General features: G+C 39.8%; 2 long non-coding RNA genes across 2 annotated transcripts in view; one reads left to right on the top strand and one right to left on the bottom strand.

The window, feature by feature from the left end:
* LOC148127014 (uncharacterized) overlaps positions 1 to 21,280 on the bottom strand; it is a 71,301-nt gene that overhangs the window by 12,552 nt on the left and 37,469 nt on the right. The window lies entirely within an intron of this gene.
* Positions 4,205 to 21,280, top strand: part of LOC148127015 (uncharacterized) — a 38,900-nt gene continuing 21,824 nt past the window's right edge. Inside the window, exon 1 of the long non-coding RNA XR_015741818.1 lies at positions 4,205 to 4,326. This is a non-coding gene — a long non-coding RNA (uncharacterized LOC148127015). The remainder of the gene's footprint in view (positions 4,327 to 21,280) is intronic.

Genomic DNA, 21,280 nt, shown 5'->3' with positions numbered 1-21,280 from the left:
CAGGGAAGAGGTCATTTCTTCTTTTTGATTGAGTTCTTATGTTCTTCAATGCGTGCACTTATTCTTCTGTTAGTTTGTCCAATGTATGTGGTAGGGCAGGCAGTGCAGGGATTTCGTATACTCCTTGGTTTTCTAATTCGATTTTGTCTTTGGGGTTTCTTAGGATGGTGGATATTTTTCTGTTTGTGCAGAATGCTGTTTTGATGTTGTGTTTTTGGAGGATCTTGCTAATTTTGTCTGTAGTGCCTTTTATATATGGGAGGAGGGCTTTGCCGTTTTCTTGTTCTCTGTCTTGGATTTTGGTTGGGGTTTCTTTTTTGGATTAGGTGGGTAATCTTCTTTCTTTGGAATCCATTGGCTGTAAGTACGTTGGTGAGAGTGTGTAGTTCGGTTTTTTGGTGTTGTTCATCGGCTAAGCATTTTGTTCTGGAGATGAGTGTCTTGGCTACGGAATTGATCTGTGCTGGGTGGTGGTGTGAGAGTGCATGTAGATAGCGGTTTGTATGTGTTTTCTTCTGGTAGATGGTGTGTCCTAGGGAGCCATTGGATCTTTTGTATACCAAGACATCTAGGAAAGGAAGTTGACTGTTGGCTTCTGTTTCCATGGTGAATTGTATTTTGGGGTGTAGGCTGTTGAGGTGTGTGAGGAAGTTGTTCAGTTTTTCTTTCCCGTGTGGCCAGATTATGAAGGTGTCATCTACGTATCTGAGCCAGAGTTTGGGTTTGTGGTCGTATTTTTCTAGAGCTTGTGTTTCAAAGTGTTCCATGTAGAGGTTTGCGATGACAGGTGAGAGGGGTGATCCCATGGGTGCTCCTTCTATTTGTTTGTATTTTTGTTCTTTGTAGGTGAAGTATGTATTGGATAGGCAGTGGTTGGTCAGATCTAGGATGTGCTTGGGGGGGTTGTATTTGTTTCGGATGGCTGTCAAGGCTTCTTTTATTGGCACTTGGGTGAAGAGGGATATGACATCGAAGCTTACTAGTAGGTCGTTAGGTTGTAAGTTTTGTTTCTTTATGATCTCGATGAACTGGAATGAGTTTCTTACGTGTGAGTTGATGGATTCTGCATAGGGTTGTAGTTGTTTGGCAAGAAATTTGGCCAGGTTTTGTAGAGGTGAGCCTATGGAGCTGACTATTGGTCTGAGTGGGGTTCCTTCTTTGTGTATCTTGGGGAGACCATAAAGCTTGGGACATCTGGATGATTTCTCTCTGGGTATGATTCGTTGCTGGATTTCTTCACTGATGGGGGAGGCTTTTATTTTGGATTTGGTAGTTTTTTCTAGGTAGGTGGTGGGGTCTGTCTTTAGGGGTTTGTATGCGGGGTCTTGGAGTAGGTTGGTTAACTTGGTTTGGTAGTCAGAAGTCACACTTCAACAGCAGAATAATCAGAGAAGCCATAGAGATAGAAAAACGCCCACACAGCATGAACAAACGAGATGACACCTCCCGCCTTCCAGCCATTTGGAAACCCGCCCTCATGAACAGACGAGTACCTAACATGAAGAAGGACACCAGACCCACACCCATGAGAGCCACACAAGATGCCACCACCACACTTCCATGTAGAAAACAGACTCACACCCACTCAGAAGATGAGACACGACCATGGACCAGAAGCTGCACTGCAGCTGCATCACTACCCACTTCAAACCCCTCCGAGCCATACATGAAGCAAACCGACACCCACTATGAAGATGCAGCACGACCACGAACTCGAGCCAAACAGCAAGATCACAGCTCACCAGCTCAAATCCCCCAGCAACTAAGACTAACCTGAGCACAACCAAGCCTCCACCTGAACAGAACACGCCTCCAACCAATCAGAACACGGCTAACCCCCAGCCAATCAGAACACAGCCAAACCCCTACCAATGAGAACACACCCCCACCCAATCAGAACACAGCCAAGCCCCCACCCAATCAAGTCCCACCCCACTGGCAGTTAAAGGAGGAAGCAGCTGCAATCTCCATTACTCTGAGAAGCACAGAGCCGGAGACAGAAGCCTGAAGATGATGAATGAGACTTCATCGAAACGTTGCCTAGATACTTGAATCTTACGCGGGAGAAACCCGAACAACCAAAGATCCACATACAAATACCTGAGATCCTCAGAACAAATATATATATATATATATATATATATATATATATATATATATATATATATATATATATATATATATATATTCATTCTTAAGTTTTCACGGGTACTTACATGTATGGTATTCAGCTTTGTTCGGGTATTTTCCCACGTCATTATAGTTGTGCTTTTATAGTTGCTACAACTTTAAAAGTACAACTATAATGACATGGGAAAATACCCGGACAAAGCTGAATATCATACACACACACACACACACACACACAAAGCCATCATAGCATCAGAGAGCAAACATCCAGTAGAAGAGCCATCTTCTGGAAGCTAGCCAAGGTTGGAACAAGTCTAACCTCAGATGGGAGGCTGTTCCAGAGGGCTGGGTGTCACCACCAAAAAGCAACGCTTTCAACCATCCTCCTCCTTGACGCTCCAAAGGTGTTCAGGAATCAATACCTTGTTCTCACATGATTGCAACATTTGGACCAACGTCATTAAGGAGATGCAGTCATGCACGTGGTTTGGTGCTAAGACATAATGCCTCCTGTATGTTAACTCTGGCACTTTAATTGTACTTGGAAGCCAACAGGTAACCAATTCAGGGCTTACAAAATAGGTGTCACGTATTCCCACTAATGGCTGCTAGGAAGCACTAGGAGTGTTGCAATCTGTATCAACTGAAGCTTCCAGATGGTTTTTCAAGGCAGACCCATGCAGAGTGCTTTGCAATAGTCATGGTAATGGTAATCTTGGTAATCACATGGTAATCTTGTGATGGTAAGCTGCCATCACAAGATTCCCTGAGCCCAGGAAAGGCCACAAATGGTGCACCAGTCAAAGTTAAGCAAAGCCTCCACCTGCTGTTCTAGAAGAAGCCACAATTCCTGCAGGGCTTCCAAATTGTGGATCTGCTCCTTTGGGGAGCAATGGCCTCCCGTCCACAATAATCACTGGGTCTCAAAGTGAATCCCAATGTATAAGAGCAGTTCTGTTGTGCTGGAGCTTAACGTCAATATCTACCTGTTTTCTTCCATCCAGGCACTGAGATAGTATTTCAGCGGGATGAATTATTGCTCCAGAGAAGTCTGATTTGCAAGATGCAGCTGGAAAACGAAGGCAACTTCCTTGCTGCTTAAGTTCAATTCCTGTGAAATATACACTAGATACAAGGTCAGGATTGAAAACCGGCCCCAAATTCCACATTCAGGATGCCAAGAGAATTGTGCCAAAGCTGAAGTTTATTTATTTATTTGTTTGCTTGTTTGTTTGTTTATTTGTATAAAAAGGAAGGATTGTATATACATTTGCTATTTCTCAGAATTTGGTGCACAGGATTCAAAACGCTCATCCAAACTAGCCCCTGCAAAAATAAATTCGAATAATTGCTTTGGTAGCGGTGCAAAGTTCCTGCTTGGATTAAATATAAGAAAACATGGGAAATGTGTTGCATAAACTGTCCTCATGATAATTTGAAAGGCCATCATTGTTTAGAGTGATTTATCCAGGCATCTTGTGATGCTTTATACCACTGTTCTCTATTCACAGGATCACATGAAATACATTGCAGGAAAGTGAGAGGGGAAAAGATAAAAGCCACAGCCTACTTGATCCTGTGTATTAGATAAGGAGGCGTAAAAGACAGAAATGAAAAGTAGCTGTATACAGAATACAAAGCTTTTAGATGCTTGAGATAGCTGCTGGATGTTTCCACGCAGCTTGTCCTACATTAACAAAAATGCTCCTTTACCAAAATAGTCACGTCCCAGAAGGCTTCGCAAAGCCTCTTTACTGCCCGTGGGAAGCTGGTGCCCTCCCCCCGCACCTTTGGGCGCCTGGATTCTCCCACTTGGCATATTTCCAGAACAAGTTTGCTTTGATTCCATACAGGTTGAGCAAGAAGTAGTTACTCCCTTCCTCCCTTCTGCCTATAGGGCAGCTGGCAACCAGTAAAAGTGGGTGGAATAGAGTTCAGCAACACTTACACAATTATACATGGGGCCTGCTTCCCGTCAGTCTGTACACAACCACCACATGCTCTGGTTTTATCATCTGCATGTTCTACACCTATCACACACGTACACATCTACAAATCTAGTTCAATCACCACCCTTGATTCCTCTCACCTAGTTCTCAGGTTACCACCTTGGAATCAAAACACTATATTCTATGTTTCTCTCTAGTGGGCTCCTTGGTTTCACAAAACAGCTTTAAATGAAAGAAGCTGAAAAAGGTAAGGAGCGGGGAGGAGAGCCCCTTCAATGTTTTCTTTACAGTTCTACCAATCAGGTATTTCCAGTAAGTGTGGTCTGTTAGCTGGCGATCATGGGAATTGGTATCTAATACATCTGTAAGACACCAGTTGGGGAAGAATTGCTTATACACTGCTTGATAAATATACGAAATGTTTTAGGACGGATTACTATTATCCCAATGGCATAACCAATATGCATTTTAGTCTATCCATTGGATGCCTGGTGAGTATTTTAAGGGAAACAGATCAGGAAAAATCCTAACAGAGCAAGGGAAATAAGACATAAGCATTACAGAAATGAGGTGAGGTGATACACCATTGGAACATAGCCCTGCAAGACTAAACTTACTCCAAAGAAACAGACTCAACAGAAGAAATGGAAACACTATACCACTGTATATGTTAATCTATTTTTCAGTCACATGTATAGGTCACTGTAATTCTAAAGGATTGTTGGTGATTCACAAAGATAAACAGAATAAATAGTTTGCAATTAAAATACACAGTTAAAAGAATCTGGAAATTAATTAATAAGCAAATTAATTGCATTAATTAATAATCAAAAAACACAAAATGTATCAATAACACCATTCGAATTGGTGTCTGGGACATGATATAATTATAAAGCCTTCTAGAAAAGCTGTTTTCAGGACAATAGTCAAAGTGGGTGCTAACTGGATGCTCATTGGGAGGCCATTCCAAAGTATTACCCATACTGTCAATGGTGGCCCCTCTCACCTCCCTAAAGAAGGGAACCACTACCTCTAATCTCTAACCTCTGCTAGATTGAACTGGCTTGGCTAGGCCAGTTCTAATGAGAGAAACACTCCTGCAGGTAACCTGGTACCAGTTACACAGAGAAAGCATACGCCAGCATGGAAAATGTGGGTAAGGATAAAAGGAAACAAAAAGAAAATAACATAATCCTAGGAATTATTGTAGCCTACCTAGATAGGCAAAATGTATGGATGAGTTGTTTCTGTGCCAAGTAACCACAGAAACAGACTCTTTTAAAAAGTCAAGCAATTGTGACAATTGGAGATTTCCATTATCTTGATATCCATTGGAATCTAACTCTGACAACCATAACAGAGTTCCAGCAAACCCTTGTCCTCTTGCTGACAATTTCATTTGTCAAAAGATAGAAGAAAGAAAAAGGAGATCCGAGGTCCTAGATCTAATCCTTCTAAAAAAGGGAAGGCATTGGAGAAGAAAGGTGACTCAAACCTCAAGGAGAAAGTCTATGACTATATTCTTCAGTTTGTGATATAAAGGAGAGAAGAAATAGAAAAGGATCAGACTTTTATGCCAAACTTCAGAAGTACAGATTTCAACCAACTAAGAGGATAAGTCAGATCTAGTGGCTTAAACTACAGTTCCATAAATGGAGAGCAAACCTTCTAGCAATGAAGATGTTACCTAGTTGGATAGTGAAACGTCTACAAGAAAGCAAACAAGCTCAGAGAGCACCAAGGACTCCACAGTTTTTGGATTTGTTGCAAATGTGTCATATCTGATCGGAAGAACACCATGGACAACATACTGTACTTTGACTGCAGCAGCACATTGATGGTAACTTCATTAATAAATCTGAAATATGGGCTACATTATTAGAAGCAATCAGGTAACAGGCTGAATGATCATAAGTCAGAATATATTACTCAATAAATGGCTCCGCGTGAAGTGGAAGAATAGGGTCGAGTAGAATACCACAGTGTTCCTGCACCATTCCACATTTTTTTTAAATTTATGACATGGCTGAAGGGGTTGAGGCGATGGTTATCGTTTGCAGAGAATATACTGTAAAATTGGGGGAAGGGACTAAAGTATTAGAACAGAAAAGCAAAATTCAGGAAGATCCAGACAAGCTTGAACAGTACTGTGAGCTGAAACAAGCAAGATGAAATTTAATAGCAAGGAATATAATGTCCTGTATGTGGCAAGGAAAAACGAAAAGCATAATATAAGACAGAGGAGATGTGGCCTGGCAGTAGTACATGTGAAAAGGTCCTGGGTGTTCTAGTATTACTGCTCACAAATTGAACATGATCCAAGAGTATGGTACAGCTGCTAGAAAGGCCAGTGGTATTTTGCAACATATTAATGGAAACTTACACATCAGATCATAGGATATAATTGTTCTACTCTATTTTGCCTTGGTGAGGCCCCACTTAGAATCCTGTGTCCGGTTCCAGTTAACGGAGTACAAAATGGGCATTAGCAAAGGACAGAGTTCAAGGGAAGGCAAGCAAGATGATGAGAAGACTGGAAATGATCCTATTGGGAATGTTTTTGGAACCTGAGTAAGTTTAGCCTATAGAAGAGAAGACTGAAGGGAGAGGAGTCACCAGGCTTCATATAATAAAGAGCTGTCATACAATGTAAGATATAATAAAGAGCTGTCATACAATGTAAGGACAAGACTTAGTTCTATGTCTTCCTGAAATAAAGTAGATTCAGATTAGATATTAAGAGGATTTTCTTGAGAATAACAAGGGGAATAAACTGCCTAATGAAATGGTACGGCCTCTTTCACTGGAAACAAGATCTGGATAAGCGGTTTCACAGATAATTCACCAAGCAGGAGATTAAATTAGATGACTTTTGAGATCTTTTTCAATTCGCTAATGATCTCATTTCACTATCCTTATGCTAAAATTTATCCTTGTCTCATTTAATTAAGGTATGTCAGTTGGGGGGATACCAGGAGTCAAAATAGAGTTAGAGCAGGTGTGTCAAACTCAAAGGGTGATTAGATCTGGCCTGCGGGGCTGCCCTGAAAACAGTGAAGAACCTGCCCATGGTGCCTCAGTGTCAGTGAAAACAGAGCTTGCGAGGGCTGCGCACAGCCCTCCTGAGCTCCATTTTTGCTGGCAGAGGCCATCGCAGTTGAAAACAGAGTTCAGGAGCCCATTTTTGCTGGCAAGAGCGTTTAGGCACCACAGGTGCTCTCTGACACGAGTGACATCATGCTGGCCACACACCCCAGCCCCTCCCCCCCGAGGTCAAACACAACCTTGATGCGTCCCTCAACGATATCGAGTTTGACACCCCTGAGATGATCCAGAGTCACTCAACTTTCAGTTTAAGGCAGAGCGGTGGGACTTTTGATGCTCCAGATCTTCATACATTACAATTTCATTTATCACGTTAGTCAAGATGGATGGAAATTGGCAGAATATTTAAGGGTCACAGATAAATGTGCCCATTTCAATCACATATAGCTGATTTTCCCAACTGAATGTCCTCTGGCATTCTAGCCCCAATGTATCAAGTTGGTGCTATATTGGGTATCTTATACTGTAGACATGCAGACATTACACGTCCCATTGGATCCAATTTCCTTTAGCTTTACTCATTAAAGGATCTGGGGGCAGGAGATTGTTTGCTGGATATATTGTGCTAGCTGTAATCTAGTCACTCACATTTTACCAGTCTGCTATGTTGGATAAATCTAGCCTTCAGGTTACTGACATTTCAATACGTCTTGCAACCCAGAATACTGCATTAATTGGTTTAGTTAAATATAGATATTCATGTGGTGTCATGTGAACACAGCAGTGAGTTATTTCCAATAGCTCTTAATCTGAGTTTTGCCTCAACAACTGTTAACTTTTCCTGCAAGGTCCATTGCAAACCACAATAATAACAAAATGACAAGTGTGCAATGACATCATCATGTAAGTGCTGTATTTTTGTATTTCTGTCCCCATCTCTGAGACAAGTATGTAAGCCACAAAATTATCATCATTATTCATATGATGCCCACTTGTTACCTCACAACATAGATGCCTTTCTTTTTATCAGTAACTAGAATAATTTATTGGGCACTTAAACATACATATATCATACATTTTACCTTTGTAGGGTAAGTAATATTATAAAAAGGCACCCAAAATAGTAAGGAGTAGCAAATAAAAGATACTGAAGGTAGAAGATAAAATAAAAGGAAATGTAACTACGTTTAGTTTATATGAATATCATTCTTTATATTTCTCCATATGTGTCTATGTTGCAAGTCATTATTGCTTTGACCATACCAATACTCTTGTGCATAGATTGTTATTTTTAAACTTCTCACCTCTTTCCTTCAAAGGATTTTATCAGCTCAATCTGATAACCATCTCAAAACCACAATTTTCTCAGACCTTCCCCATCCTCTCAATTACTTCTTTTTCATGACTTTTGCAATTTATTCCTAATTCATTCATTGAAAATGTTGAATTAAATACTGACTGAGATATTGATATCTTCAGCAATATTGAATATTCTGCAAATCGGTCAGGGTCTCGGCCAACAATAGTGCATTGTCTGCATAAAAAGTAACGTTTAATCCCAACCAACACACCTTTAATGGCATTACAATCATTCCTTACACTTACTTACTTGCTTATTTACTTACTCACAAATACTGTACATTAATCAAAAATAAATACTGTGGAAATCATGAAGAAACCTGGATCTGTTGCTTTTTTCCCCATCAGTATATTTAAGTCTGAATTATCTTCAGGGATTGAAAGTATTAGTCTTTGTGAATCAGACAGGGACCTTTCCTATCCGGAGTTGCAGATTTTGAAATGGAAATCTTTGGCAAAGTTTATTCTATGGTTGCAGCAAGACTCATCAAGACTCAAACAGCAATTTTCAATACAGAAACTCAGCCCTGAAATATATGAAGTAAGTTCAAGGAAACAGAAGAACCATTGAGAAGATACAGAATGGATACCCTCGCCACTACAGAGCCCTCACAACCAAAAGACAGAAGGCAGAAAAAAGGGAGGATGAATGGATAGAGATACCTAAAAATTAAGGACTATTGGCAATAATCACTGTTACGGATAATCCTATAATGGTAAGCATTAAATTAAGTAGCTCTTGAGAGGATTAGAAAAGTATTGATCGATGTATCCCTCAGCACATAAGTCCTTCTCTCTTCCAGCCAGTCCTTATACTATGCTTGTGTTGCTGAGTTGGTACGGGTGAAACCTAATTGAGAATCATGACTAATTTGTTCTTTGAATAACATCTCTGTACATCCCTCCAGAAGACACTGGTGGGAATAAGAAAGGCAAAACTGAATCATAGCTCCTGGACAGCCAGTTATATTGCACAGAAAAAGAAAAAGAAACAGATGTTTGCCAGGACTATGATTATAGCATGCTACACAAGAACAACATGGGACAAATGTGTTTTCCCAAACCCCCATCTCACTGGGACCACCCAGGGCCATGGAGGCTTCCCTCTCCTACTGCCAGTTGCCATGGATCCTGTAAATAATGACCTCAGTAATAAACCATGAGATAGACTGAGTTAAGGTTGAGAGGGGGACACACCGTTCTATGTGTATGAACCGGTACACATATGGCCTGTGTAAGGACTGGGGAGAAGAGAGGGCATGTCTTGCCATTCAAGAATCTATATGGAGAGACTGACTTATTTTTAGACTAACCGAACCGAGGCAGACATCCCAGATGGTAAAAGGGTATAAAGTGGGCAATGGCGAAAGCCTATCTTGCACCCCTAAGTTAGCATGCTAAGGATAGTGCCCTACAATGGTGGGATTCAAATTGTTTTACTACCGGTTCTGTGAGTGTGGCTTGGTGGGCGTGGCATGGCTTGGTGGGCATCGATGGCTTGGTGGGCGTGGCAGGGGAAGGATACTGTACAATCTCCATTTCCTCCCCACTCCTGGGGGAAGGATACTGTAAAATCCCTCCCCACCCCACTAACCTGCTTTCCAGTTCTGTTCTCCTGTGCAGGGTAACAAAAGAAGACCCAGCCAATCAGCTGGGACTTGGGTGGCAGAGAATAGATGGGGGCGGGGCCAGTGCCAGTCAGAGATGGTATTTGCCGGTTCTCCGAGCTACTCAAAATTTCCGCTACCAGTTCTCCAGAACTGGTCAGAACCTGCTGAATACCACCTCTGGTGCCCTCCCAAAAACAAACCAAGATTTAATAATCAGACAGACAGCTTTTGATAACAGAGATAATATGCATGGAGAGCTCTTGCCTTTCCAATCAAGGAGCAAAATAACTTAGCAGAGATCCTACCAACCTCTGGCAATTTTACACTAGCTAATTAAGCAAATGCAAGTCCTTCATAATAGAAGAGGCAAGTCATAGACATTCTGTCTATTCTGCCCCAAAGTCAGCAAGCAGAGAGCAGCGCTGGGAGAAGATCCACCCTTGGGTCACACACCCCCGCCCCCCCAAAAAAAGGAAGAAGAAGAACTGCAGGATGGGACAGGACTTTTCTAGCTATGCTTACATAGTGGAAAGGTTTAGAGTCTTTCCAAAATAGAAAGTATTGTCATTTTACAGAAAATGAAATACCCATAGGAATGGTATGCTCCACCTGAAAGAATACAGTACAGGCCGTCCTCGACTTATGACCACAGTTGAGCCCAAAATGTCTGTTGTTAAGCAAGACATTTGTGATGAGTTTTGACCCATTTTACAAACTTTCTTGCCATAGTTTTTAAGTGCAGTTGATCACTGCAGTTGCTAAGTTAGTGACCCGGTTGTTAAGTGAACCTGGCTTCCCCATTGGCTTTGCAAAAGGTGACCACATGATCTTGGGACACAGCAGCAGTCATAAGTATGAACCAGTTGCCAAGCATTCGAATTTTGATCACTTGATGATGGGGATGCTACCAAGGTTGTAATGTGAGAAATTGTCATTTTCAGTGCTATTGTAACTTTGAACGATCACTAAATGAACTGTTATAAGTCAAGGACTACCTGTACTTTAAATAAACCTAAGGGGAAAAAGAGGCATAAATTTAGTAGTAATTGCCAACTTTATATTTCTCACATGATTGTTACTGCACTTAAGTAATTTCTAATTAATTCTATGCAACCCTAAAGTTTCCATCTGTTACTTCTTGTCTTGTCCTCAGGTTCTTTGGAGAATAGATACCTGAGGGCAAGACAATAAACTAATCAATTAATTAATCAGTCAATCAGTGGAATGGTTTATTGACCTCTATTACAAAGCCATTCCATGGTAAAGGTAAAAAGAAAGAGGACATTGAAATTACCATTATAATAGCATTTGAGCAAGCATGCAGAACATCCAACCTTTCCACAAATATAGTGAGATGCATTATACTTATGTTTAAAGTATATCATTATTTCTGAAGTTGTTTCTGTACCAATCAATTAACATATGTAATTTTGATGCAAATATGCTTTGCCTTTTCTCCTCTTTGGGGGCAACATGTTTTCTCTTTTAGTAATGTAAAACTGGACATGCTACTCTTAGAGGTGTGGTTGTGAGGTGAAGAAAGAGACTTGCGATATTCATTACGAGCGATGATATCACAAGGTTACTCAGTAGGTCCCATGATCCTTACACATACATATTCCCGTAAAAGGGTTTTCACTAACTGGTAAAGGAATGAGTTTTTGTACTACAAAATACTGTATACTGGTTGCAGAAATAATTTTTAGAACATAGGAACAACAAAATATACTCAAATATTCATTCAGTAGATTATGTGATCTTAATGTGTTTCGTGCATTCAAGAGCTCTTCGCCCAAGGGGGAAAAATAACACGATCACTTACAAATTTCAGCACAGAATACTTTCTGACAACTAGTGTCAGTTGCAGTGATTTTTTTTTTAAATGCCCTATTCTTGTAATAAAAGAAGAAAAGAACCCAGGGAACCGCCTCAGTAAGAGAGGCACAATAATCTGCATAGTGCCAAAACATATTCACACACATTCATGTCTTGTTCGTTTGGAAAAATGTCTTCACAGCACCCCTCTCCATATCTACAATAATAAAACTATGAGTGAACCAATGGCTGGGAAGAGGGAGGTCTTGTCCTGACACTGACTAGGATCTGGCTCTCATTGATTTGCTGTTATTGAAGCAAGTAAGAGTGGATGCTGCGGTCGGGAACTCAGAAGCTCCCCTCAGGCATTTCCTGGAACAGGCATTGCTCATACGGCCTTCAGTTTCAGAAACTGCACACAAACACTTTTGCCTCAGATCTGGAATAACTCCCTTGCTTTTGCATAAATAGGTGGACGTGCATTTCTATAATCTTTGTGGTGTTTTTCTTTGGAAGAAGCTCTGAATGATTGTTTGTCACACCGTTAATTACACAGAAGACTCCTCTAGGGACATTTCCCCACTTTTCACTTCTACCGTCTTCATAGCATTATCCAGCCATCACTTAAGTGATAGCTTGTTGCTTTGATTATTTATTTAAGCACAACCAAGACTTTTAGTGTCTTCTGGGCACTATACATTGCTATCAAGGAAATATTCCAAAGGGGCATAACCATTTATCTCTAAATCCAGTTTCGTTCAAGATTTTCATAGGTTATCACAGTATGAATTATTTTTAAAAATATTTCTGATGTCATGGAGTCATTCTTGTTACCCCATCTGTTTTGTCCGCCTAACTCAGAATAAGCTGGTGCCCAATATCAGCGCAGAAGGTTGACTCTCAGAAACATTAACTGGGAAACATTCAAAGAGTTTAATAGGTGCTTAGCTTTTGCTTACATTCCTAAGAGTCTAAATTCCTAAGTGCAGCCTTAGTAATGTTTGTTTGGCATATTTATAGGCCACCCAACTCAAAATCACTCTGGGCAGCACACTTATTGCATAAGGTTTTCCCCACCATCACCATCACTTTGTGGTATACCCTCCAGAATCATAGCCAGATCCATCTTAAAGTCCTGATTTTATCTTTAAAGCCTTATAAGAATTAGGATCACATTCTTTAAATGTCTCCTTATGAGCCTAACCTTCAAATCAGTTAGTCAAGAAATCAGGCTTCCTTGGTGGTAGTCCAGAAACCCCTTCATGTTAATTTGGGTCTTAGGTTGTGCAACTCTTTAAGCAACTAAAACCTCTTTCTTCACCTCTATTAGATTGGGATTATTTAAAAAAAAAAACTGAGAGTTCCTGCCCTTTGTGAGGTTCATGGAATCTGCACAAGACAGCAGATCTTTTCTGGTGGTTCATGCACTATGGAACATACATCTCCTGGAGGCTTAAAGGGTTCCTTATTTTCAGGAAGAACATTACAACCTTCCTATTCCTATTTCTATTTGGCTCCATTTGACTGGGCACCTCTCTCTATTAATTTACAGTTTTTGTTAGGTTGCACTGGTTCTCTTTGTATGACTTTTGTTCTTTTTCTTTCTTTCTTGTACACTCTCCACAGTCAAATGATTGGGATGGTTTATAAATGTTGTAAAACCAACCAACCAACCAATAATATACTTCACAAAGTAGTCTGTATCCCAAAGGCTACCATATTGTTCCAGACAGGGGTGGGATACGACAGGGTTAACTATCGGTTTGGGATTTATGAGCTTCCCTGCATGCTGTAAGCCATGCGCCTATAAATCATCATCAGCATGCTGTGTGCAGAGATGCAGCCTTTGAAACAGCCCTCTTTTCCTGCTTTTTTAACTGCAGCTGTGCCTCATTCGGCAGCTGAAGTTGAAAAATCAGGAAATAAAGATCAGGTAAGAGCCCGGGTGGGCAGGTGGGCAAACACATCAGCAGACATAGAACCGGTTCTATGTCTGTTGGTCTTCAGAGCTACCGGTTCTACAAAGGTGGACAGAACCGGTAGAAACCCACCCCTGGTTGCAGCCTTCCTAGCTCTTGCTTCTACAAAGATGTGTGAATAGATAGGTTTAAAATACCAATTTGGTAAACACTGAATTAAGTAGATAGTTCAATCTGCTTAGGCCAGGTAAAATAAAACAAAAAATTTTTATCAATATATTTTACCAATAAAGGAGACAGGGGAAGTGGATTTTTTTTGTTCATAAATCAAAATGTTAAGACTACATATTTTAGAAGCCTTCATGTTCCAGAATTAAAGTTCCACATCTTGGAGCCTGGTGACTTGGTGCTAAGATAACTTTTCTTCTTCCCAGTCCATTGCCTCTCTCACTATCGTATTAACCATGGTCAATTGAACAGGGGTCCTAGCAAAGACGGCTAGGATCACATTGGTATTTGTAGGAGGTCAGGTATTCTTCTCCCTAGGGATAAATTTTGTTCCCTGTCCATGAACCAACCCCTGGCTGGGCCCCAGGACATAGTCATGACTCACCTTTTGCCATCTGGTTCCTGCATGCTTGGGAGCATAAATGTATGATCAATCAGCTCGGCCACAACCCCACCCTCCCATTTTGTACATATTTCCTGGAAGTGAGTTAAAGTCACCCTTTCCAGTTTTGGAGGAGGGTGGGAAATGAATCATTGTCTTGTTGCATGGATTCCATCCATAATATCTGCTTTAAGGAAGAGTTAAAGGATTTCAAAATAACTCAAAATTAACACCATTGCCAGCTTTTGACAAGGCACAAGACTATGGTCTAGAGAAAGGCTATAGTGAGGCATGGCCCAAAGAAAAAGCTCCGCTCCTTTGAGGTTGACAGCAAAACCCCTAAGCATTCAGAAATTCAAGCAAGACCATTCATGAGGGAGATTGTATCACTGTAGATTCCTCAGTTGAAGCACACATCTAAAACAAGAATTAAAAATACATGCAAAATAAGCAGAGGTGGTATTCAGCAGGTTCTGACCAGTTCTGGAGAACCTGTAGTGGAAATATTGAGTAGTTCGGAGAACCAGTAGGGAAAATTTGAGTAGTTCGGAATACTACCTCTGACTGTCATCGTCCCCACAATCTATTCTCTGACTCCCAAGTCCCAGCTGGGTCTTCTTTTGTTGCCCTGTACTGGAGAACGGAGCTGGAAAACAGGTTAGTGGGGTGGGGAGAGAATGGAGATTTTGCAGTATATCCTTCCCCTGCCATGTCCACCAAGCCACGCCACACCCACCAAGCCAATGCCCACAGAACTGGTAGTAAAAAAATTTGAATCCCACCACTGATAATAATAATTTAAGACTTAAGTCAGAAGGAGTGCCTAGAATAAATTACATTTATACACAAAATGTACATATGCCTTTGAGTTTCGTTTGGCAGAAAAGTAGAAGGTAAATATTTAAAATAAATATAGATTCAGCATATATGCTGAACAAAAAAGAAAGAAATATTTGACATTTTAGAAATTATTAACCCATGGGAATATGCGGGGAGACTAATGACAGTGAACCCAGGGTTAAGATCTCAAATGGTATACAAAGAATAAATATCCTTAACAGACAAGCACAAAATGTATGTTTGTGTGAAAAAGTGAAAAAGAAAATGTTGAAGGCTGAAAATTGTGATTACAGATACTTAGCACAAGAATAGGAATTAGGATTAACATCAGTTGTTATCTCTGAAAACATCTGTTTTATGTCAAAAAAATCAGAAGAATATATTCTGGTACCACCTTTTCCGACAAATATATTTTATCAAAAGCCATAAATTTTTCATAAGCTGCAGTTCATTTCCCCAGATACACCATTTCCAAAAGGAACACATCTGGAATATGCAAAATACAAATCTTCAAACACAATCAGGAGTGAATTTCAATAGTGAAATAACCTGTCCATTATTCTCAGCCCCGCATTGGAATTAGTGGGAAATATCTCACTTGTATAGGCTGGTGACCTGAAACCATGGATAAAACAAGTGCTACAGCCACAAACTTACATATATATTCTATGCTCATTTAGGGTGTCTGATCATACCACTTATTGAAAGCGCAGAACTGGGACTGAAATAAGCAAACTTGTTTCTGACTTTCCTCTACCTAAATCTGATTAAAAAGAATTCTGTATGTCTCTAGAAATAATATTTTCCTCACCACTTACATCCATGAGCAGAAAGAATATGCATTTGTTTCTATTTGCAACTGGTCAGAAAGGCCCTGCTCTTGAGCTTTTTTGCAAAAATGGGAGATATATAATGTATATGTAGGAAATAAAGAAACAGGAGTCCTTTGAGATGTTGTATGACCTGATTATGATATGCTGGAGACAGATTTCTTCAAATAAAACTCGTACAATAATCCTGAAAGGGCTTCTCTGTCTTTTGGTCTGGGTGACAATTGTTGGGAAGAAGAAATCAAGTTGAGGCTCAGAAACAGGCCTTAGCATGGGGTTGTCTAACTTCTAGGACTTCAACTCTCCAGATTCACTAGCCAGCATCACTGGCTTGGGAATTCTGGGAGTTGAAGTCCACAGGTCTTAAAGTGAGGTTGGACACCCCTCTGCTTTAGAGAAATTCTCAGCTCTAAGCAGGAGCAGGGAATGTTAATTAAAATCTTATCATAAGGTGCCAGTTCCACTACAGAACACTATGTCTGTGTCCTATTTAGTTTTGCAAACATACTTACTTTTTGGACTGTTTACTTGTGCATTTTTTCTGCTGTAAAAAGAAAAAGAAATTTGCTCTTTTATTTGCAATTTTGCTCTTCTCCCACTGTTTTCATCTTTTTACTGACAGATGTTTTGAGCTTAATACCAGCATAATAGGTTGAAATTCCCTTTCCTTCCAGGAAAAATTGCACTTAATACGTGACAAACTGAATTTGTAACAGCTATTGTAATCAATTTTTTTTTAAAAAAATGAAGCTGCAAACACTTAGCATCTTCTATATGTCTTTGGTACCATCTAGTAGTCATTTGGACTTTTACATCTGGTGGTCTTAGTGTTGTGCATTTCACCACCACAGAGACTCTGTCAAGAGAAGTACAAACAAAATCAGAAAAACTACTCAAGATTGATTGATATAGTTGTCCTGACTTAGCCTCCTGGAACCACCACAAAAGGCTGATTCCTAGGAAATACAGCGGATAAGATCAAAAGCCACACAGCCTTTACCTGGTCACATACCAAAAAGTTGAGATGGCCAAGAAAAAGAAGTAGCTCACAGTTGAAGAAAAAAATTAAACTTGCTGAAATTAAATCACACCATTATTAAACTAATTAAATATAGGTAATATGATTTTCTTCCCATGCAACTAATAAAAATAATTAAGATAATTCAATTTACTCCAAATATAGCAAATAATTTTTCTGTTCTGTCATATTAAAAATTATAGTTCATCAGCAAAGTTTAGATGGATTAAGGCCTTGAGGGTTTGTCCTGAGACTGGCAGGAGGTGGGGTGAAGGTGCAGGCCTGCAGCTGTGGTACCACAAAAGGTGTTACCTCAAATGGAAATAGTAAGATTAAGTTTGAACATCTCTAGATGTTTGGAGCCAACTTCCAGACTTCCTTTTCATTGTCTGTTCTGGCTGGGACTGTTGTGAGTTGAATAAAAGATAATCAGGTGGCTAATCCCTAATTTAGAAGTACTACGCTCAGAATCGACATACTTCCCCAAACTAGGTAGTCTTTTCTGTGGGACGCACACCTGGCTGTGTCAGTGCTCAGTTCCAACAAACAAACAAAAATCCATGGTTATCACTTTCTGTTCTCCTTTTGCAAGAAATTCCTCCTTTGTGAGAAATCCCCGGTTTCTTTCTGACAAAGGAAAAGAGAAGGATCAAAACTGTCTACAAAAAAAGTAGATAGTGACAACATAGTGAAAATGATTGCTTGGTTCAGGATTCCCACAAATTGCTATGTCTCTACTCCCAACATATTGTGCAGAAAACACTTGCCTAACAAGTTCTTTGAAACATCAAAACAACCCAAATACTTAATATTCTTCATTCCTTCATAATTGGGTAATAGAATGAGGCAAAACATACACATTTATGCTAATACACTTTGTGCTCCCAATATATTACCTTATCTTTAAATTCACTAAAATAAACAAATTAACCATTAAAACTCCATCCCCCTCTTTTTTGGAGAAAAGCCAACCCAACCATATCCAAGTCAATTTTACTCATGGTGCCACAGATGAACCAATTGGCTTACTCAAAAAGACACAGCCCCTTCCAATTGTTGATTTGAACTCTGAGTTCCACTATTTCAGCATGGTCATCTCATGTTTATTTGATTGCTCTGTTTATCACTTTCAGAATTATATTAAGCAGGGGTCTCCAACTGTGGCAACTTTAAGACTTGTGGACGTCAACTCCCAGAGTTCCTCAGCCAAAGCTCCAAAGCTGGCTGAGGAACTCTGGGAGTTGGTCCACAAGTCTTAAAAGTTGCCAAGGTTGGAGAGCCCTGATATAAAGAGACAGATTCCTCTGTATGGAAACGTATGTAGTCATTGCTTGTTCCACAGGCCCTTTCTAAGGCCAAGCCAAGACCTTGGTTTCTATTTTTCTATTGAACCTGTACACCATATAGCACTTTTATGGATTTCCATTAGGCAGAGTTTTCCATTTGTTCCTTGATTTTACTGTATTCAAAGGCAGAACACAGTTTTACCATCTTAACGATTTTGTACTTGTCGTTTCTCCCTGAATAAATTATACAAAGGCTACTACATGCCATAGCAAAGTAAGAATGACAATGAACGACAGTGTAACTTCTATACACATATGCACACATACCTTTGCTACATTTTGACTGCACCGGACTATTTGAAGCATGGAGTGGGGAATTGCTATGGTGTTTTTTTTTTCTCCTTAACATCAAATTCGAAGAGACCCGGCCCATTATTCAGGGCAGGGTCTGCTAAAACATTTTGGACAGATGGCGATCCAATCTCTGTTTGAAGTCAACCAGTTCTACAGGTTGGAATAGCTCTTACATCAAGAAGTTTCACTTAATACCTATTTTCAATTTAAATCCCTGCAGATCAACACTTTCTGGTCCCACCCTCTGGGACAAGAGAGGAAATATTATTCCCTCCTATTTAGATATCTAAAGATATCTCAGGGTTTTTTTTGTGTGTGAGCTAAACGTATTACAGAGTTCTTCAACTGTTCTTCATAGGACTTAATTTACAGTCCCCTCACCATCCTGGTAGCCCTTTTTTGAACTAAGCCAGATCTGTCAATGCATGGAGCTTCCCCTAAAGCAGAATAGAGGAAAACCATTATTTCCCATGAATTGGACTCCCTTGCTCCCATAAACACATTCCAAAACAGCAGCTGTCATTTTAAGCAGCTGCATCACGTTGGCTCATGTTCAACTGATGAGCCAGTAAAACAGAGAGGTCTTTTTGTATGTAGTAGTACCCATCCAGATCTCTCCCATACTATTTTTTGTCCCTTTTGTTTTCTTCTTGTTAAATTCTGCCTGGCTTGTTTCAGCCCTTTGTTTCAAACCTATTTATCTCCATTGGAGCTTTTCTTTCTCTTCCCTTCTTGTAAAGTTATAGTCACTCCTCCTATTTTGTATCCTCTTCAAATTTAATAATCAAACCCTTAATCCCTTCAGTCAGATCATTAATAAAAAATGGTGAACAGCACAGGCCCCAGGACAAAAACTAGTGATATTCCATTTAACACTATTCTTTTAGCTGATGTGGAGCTATCGATGAATTATCTCTGGGTGTGATCATTCACATCTAGCCCATATTTTACCTTTTTTTTTTAACTGAATGAAAAAACGTTGTCTAACATGTTACTGAATTCAAGATTACACCAAGTTCATGGCATTCCCCTGATAAATTATACTAATAACTCTTGTCAAAGAAAAGATGTTTCTAAGACATTCATTCTACAATTCTTAATTGTTACATTCTTATCTATGTACTAACTGATATAGTGTTTAATTATTTGCCCGATACTCTTTCTCAGTGTAGCTGACAGACAGACAGACTTGTCATTTCCCAAGTCTTCTTTCTTCCTAATTTTAAGGACAGGGAAATTTAGCCATTTCAAGTCTTCTGAGATTTTATTTTTGTTTTTTACAAATAACTCAAGGAAGTGAACATATCCAACACACCTTCCTCCTAGTTTCCCCAGAACAATAACCCTGTGAGGTGGGTTGGGCTGAGAGAGAATAACAGCTGGCTTTCATGGCTAAGAGGGGACTTGAACTCACAGTCTCCCATTTTCTAGCCTGGAGCGTTAACCATAGACCAAACCAGCTCTCTCTTGGAATTCTCCAAGACTGTTGCAGTTCGGTGATCTCTTCCTGCTGTTCCTTCACTACTGTAGGATGTAGGATTCATTTGGCCTTGGAGATTTGAACTTATTAAATTAGCTAGGTGTTTACACTTTGTCCTTGTTAAGCTATAATTCCTTCCTACTAATGTCAAAATGTTGGCCAGCTAGGGCTTTGTTTCCCATATTGGAGATGACAAGACATAAAATACAAGATATTATACTTACCATCATTCCTTTCTCCTCACAGTGTACCTAGAGCTTTTTTCCTTTGTTTCTGACATATTCCCCCACCACACACAATTCCCCTCCCCCCACCGACCTTGTGGTATGACTTGCAAGCCTCAGCACATTCCCACTTTAGCCTTCCCAACACATATCCTACAGCTTTTGACAATTGCTTGGAATGTTTTTACTATTGTTGTTGTTGTTGTTGTTGTTGTTATTATTATTATTATTATTATTATTATTATTATTATTATTATTATTATTGAATGCCCATCGTTCCATTTCTTATGCACATTTTTTTTCTTTTCAGCATTTTAGAAAGCTCTGGGTACATCCACACTGGTCCCTTTGGCTGTCTCTCATCTTTTCTATGGTAGGAATTGCATGTGATTGGGGCATCAGTATCTCTTCCATCCTTCCCAGATCTCTTTCATCTCCTTTATTTCCAGTCATTGGACCTGATTATCTGCTGCTTGAGTTCACAAAAACTCACTCTTCTGCAACCTAGCACATAAGTCTGTTTCTTTTCTATTCTTCTTTGATTAACCCTGTTACTAAAAAAGAAAGCAATGTAGAAACAAAAAAAGCAAATGCTTTCTTTCTCTCTACTGCTTCTTTTTAATCAGAGGATCACAGGAAGCTCACATATTGATGAAAGCATCCTCCATTATATGTACAAGACGCATCCGCGTCTCCAGTGCTTTCATTTCCAGTCCTTCCAAAGCAAGTGCAAACTGACCTGCAATCATTTCCAATGCTGCCAACCTTGAAATGCAGCAAACATGTTGAGATGTCCAAGCCAGTCAATGCT

Source organism: Pseudonaja textilis, chromosome 2, assembly GCF_049901715.1.
Source record: "Pseudonaja textilis isolate UNSWEBS1 chromosome 2, rPseTex1.2, whole genome shotgun sequence".
Lineage (NCBI taxonomy): Eukaryota > Metazoa > Chordata > Lepidosauria > Squamata > Elapidae > Pseudonaja > Pseudonaja textilis.
The sequence above is the reverse complement of the archived record's forward strand: the minus strand, read 5'-3'. Positions and strand labels throughout refer to the sequence as shown.